The 3,145-nt window shown below is 34.6% G+C and overlaps 1 long non-coding RNA gene across 1 annotated transcript; it reads right to left on the bottom strand.

Annotated features, from left to right (window-relative positions):
* Window positions 1-964: 964 nt before the first annotated feature.
* On the bottom strand, window positions 965-2,457 carry LOC128214691 (uncharacterized). Its single transcript, XR_008257961.1, has 3 exons — window positions 2,196-2,457; window positions 1,452-1,853; window positions 965-1,221 (listed from the first exon to the last, which is right to left on the bottom strand). It is a non-coding gene; the product is annotated as an uncharacterized LOC128214691 (long non-coding RNA).
* Between the last annotated feature and the right edge of the window lie 688 nt (window positions 2,458-3,145).

Genomic DNA, 3,145 nt, shown 5'->3' with positions numbered 1-3,145 from the left:
GAAATTGTCCGTGCATGACCTAAATAAGTGTTACTATTTTTAAACTATAAACATCGTACATTTATGCTTTGGCTTGTGTTGTCAAATCGGCATTAATGGCCATTTAATATCAGGTTCAACATGGACACGATTGATTTCATTCAAGAAAGAGGTATTTTTGTTGATACCGTTATGTAGTTTTTATAAACTGCTTTGCTTTCAAAGTAAATCAGGAAATATCGTACAACTAAATTTTTGTCCGAACCATCGCATGCTTCCGAATCTCATCTACTCGTATGGTTCCTATGTAAACAATGGCTTTTGTAGCTGTCATTCCGACACATTTCATAGATTTCTTATTTTCATATCAGCACTTTGTCGACGGAAAATCCAATCAAGAAAACCCTGTCCCTCAAGCAGCTACTGTATTTGACCAGCTCACACCAGCTAGGCCTCCTCCAAAACTCAGATAAATATTTGAGCCACCAAAAAAACGAGAACAGATCGGTCTGAATCGTTAAGGTTTTATTTTCTGTATAAAACAATTTATTTCACTGTACATTTAAATCAATTATTATGTTCATTAGAACTTGATTCTGCCAAACATGTGCTGTCAAGACTTATTATGAATAAAGAACAAGTCAAACATGTACATATTTTCATTGTTATTCTTATATTTTGGGCCATTTACGTAAATCTACAATATTTAATGATAGTTCATCCAATGTTCACAGTCCGGATCACATGCACACTCGATTAACAGTATTCTTAAAGTTGCACTCTCACAGAATTCTAGTTTGACACTTTTTGTCTCAGAATCGGCTTATTTTGGCATTCTTTAAATTAAGACCTAATATATAAATCACAAAGCAAACTTCTCCGAGCCAAAATATGATAAATGCAATCGAATCCTGTGTAAGTTGTCAAAGTGATCAATCTGTGAAAGTGCAGCTTTAACAGTGAAAAATAACTTCTGCTAATGCTATATATTTTAAAATATATTTGCCATTGCAATAAAGAGATATTCACCTACAATATCATACATAAACACCAAAGAAATATCAAAGTTTAAGTAATGTTTGCAAAACAACAATGTATTTAATAAATCTGATATTAAATATGCAACAACTGGTGTTATACTCCAGAACTGAAGCTAACATCATAGAGGTACATCCTTCCAAGAATCCATCAAAACAACATGCTGAACAACTTCAAGAACTCTCTTCAAAAGACCATACTTTCCTGAAATAAATAAATTTAAAAAGATGCCAATATTAAAATAAATCAGTTACATGTATTGCTAAATATTTTAATACTAGCTGTAAATGCTACTGCCTTTGATGTTTGCTTTCTACATGTACAGATAATAGCTAATGTTTTGTGGTTGTTGTTTTTCTCTGGACAAATAGTCCATTACTTTTGTACAGCAAAGTAAAACTAAATGTTATAAAAAGCTTTAAAATAGGTCCTACCGATTATTTGTAAAACTTGTCATCACTGGTTTTCTCTTGCGTTTGACATTGCCTGGACTGGTAAATATCATGTGTGTGTGGGGGGGGCGGTTTCCGGTCTTATGCTAGGTCCCCTGTGGCGGTAGGCTTGTTGAAGACAATAATAAGGGGACTTCCTTATCTCCATCAATCAGAATACTTTAATGGTGTCAACGGTAAATAGCAGGAGACCCTCCACCAGCCTTAACCGGTAAATGGGGGGAGGGTAGTGTGTGTGGGTTAGAACCAGCTGCCCGGTCAGCTTAGTTGGTTAGAGCGCCGGGCTAGTGTTCTTGTGGTTGTGAGTTCGAGCCCCACACCGGGTGCACTTTTCCTCCCAGGTCTACTTTTACAGCCAGAGTGTGTGAACATGTTCCACAATTTCTGTAAGAACAAAAATCAAAGCATGTGAATGTTTGAGCAATGCAAAAGTTACAGATTGGTATCACCCACGATTGTCACTTGTCAACTATTACATTATTATTCATAAGGGGGAGTGTTCAATCTCTTAGAACTGTAACTTTTTATGCATAACCCCAATAAACCATTTCTGCTCATACTATAGAATACAAGGTTATACTGTATAGCTGGCATGTAACTGTTATTTAATGTCACTTCCGGGTTCCCCATTCGGGCCATTTATGATTTACTCATATTGTGCGATGATTTAATCTTTGTTTCAACAATACTGTAAGAAGGACCGGTGTTATTAAAAGTTAAACTTACCCTTGTTTGCATTTACAGTATGCGTCACACACACGCTTTTCCTTTTTATCGATGTCAATGTTGACAACATGGCGGCTATCCGATTTTCTCTGACTTGGATAGATTTCACCCCGTAAATGTTAGATATCGTCATTTTCTAAAGATATATCGAGTCTTCCGATGTAGCAACCAGTTACAAATTCCTTTGACTTCTATTTTTTTCGCATTGTAATGTCACATTTATGATAATTTGTCAGGAATATCGGAAAGCGAAACGACGCGAGACGCCTTTACTTCCTCGTTTGTTTGACGGACATAGACAGAGTTCGCTCCCTTGATATCAGGGGGCGTGGCTTAGAAGCCGCTGTCGTAAGGTCAATTGTATATTGTTTTCTTCAGCATTTTTTTCACATTAGAAAAAAGAGTATATGTTGCATTTTAACATATGCAGAACATATTCCATTTTATATTTTGCTATGTCAATAACTCCATTGTGCTTTTTACGATCTATTGTAATTTGTAATAAGCCATTTAATCTTAAGCTGATGAAAATTTGCAATAATACTGTGTTAAAAATATTATTCAATAAAGTTCATTAAGTTTTTGAATATATTTTGGATTAACTTTAAATGAATCATACTGATATGCTATGTGTTTACATATCATCTGAGTGTCAAGAATTTAACAAAATATTTTGCAGCGCTGACACTACTCTATCCATACACGATTATCCCATACATAAATTTTATTATAAGAAAGCACATCTATATACGTTTACATTTAATTTGTTGCCTCTTTCTTATTTCCATTTTTATTACTTCATATATCCATGCATGTACTGACTTGGCCAAACCTATAAGAAGATCAAAATATCCTTCCAACATTTCGAATATTACATCACTTTCAATATTATATATCGTATTGTAACGTTGTCAACATTTAAAGAAAATACTTTATTGCCCAGGTCTGTT

This window comes from Mya arenaria, chromosome 13 (assembly GCF_026914265.1).
Source record: "Mya arenaria isolate MELC-2E11 chromosome 13, ASM2691426v1".
NCBI classification, from domain to species: domain Eukaryota; kingdom Metazoa; phylum Mollusca; class Bivalvia; order Myida; family Myidae; genus Mya; species Mya arenaria.
The sequence above is the reverse complement of the archived record's forward strand: the minus strand, read 5'-3'. Positions and strand labels throughout refer to the sequence as shown.